The sequence below is a fragment of the Myotis brandtii genome, unplaced genomic scaffold (assembly GCF_000412655.1).
Source record: "Myotis brandtii unplaced genomic scaffold, ASM41265v1 scaffold2858, whole genome shotgun sequence".
Taxonomy (NCBI): domain Eukaryota; kingdom Metazoa; phylum Chordata; class Mammalia; order Chiroptera; family Vespertilionidae; genus Myotis; species Myotis brandtii.
Window position 1 is genome coordinate 47,662 of NW_005360920.1, and position 340 is coordinate 48,001.

General features: G+C 33.2%; 1 protein-coding gene across 1 annotated transcript in view; it reads right to left on the reverse strand.

Annotated features, from left to right (window-relative positions):
• LOC102252906 (zinc finger protein 510-like) overlaps positions 1 to 340 on the reverse strand; it is a 24,014-nt gene that overhangs the window by 3,636 nt on the left and 20,038 nt on the right.

Here is a 340-nt window from a genome sequence, read left to right on the forward strand (position 1 = left end):
TGTTCCGGCCCTCCAGTCCAGTTTAAGAACCCATTGTGGCCCTCAAGTCAAAAGTTTGCCCACCCCTGGATATAGTAATACAAATAAGAGTAAAACTGATGAAAGGAAAATCCATTCTTGCAACCAAATTAGATTCTCCTTTGATTTATTCTATCTATCAAAATTGAACAATACGTGACCGTGATCACTACCTCATCCTAAATTCCACATGTTAATTTTATATGAGTGGTGCAGTTTTAAATGGGGTATTATGGAAAATCTTACTGCAAAGATTACACTTAAGAAAGGTCTAAATTCTTTTTTTTTTTTTATTGCTTAAATTATTACAAAGAGTATTACA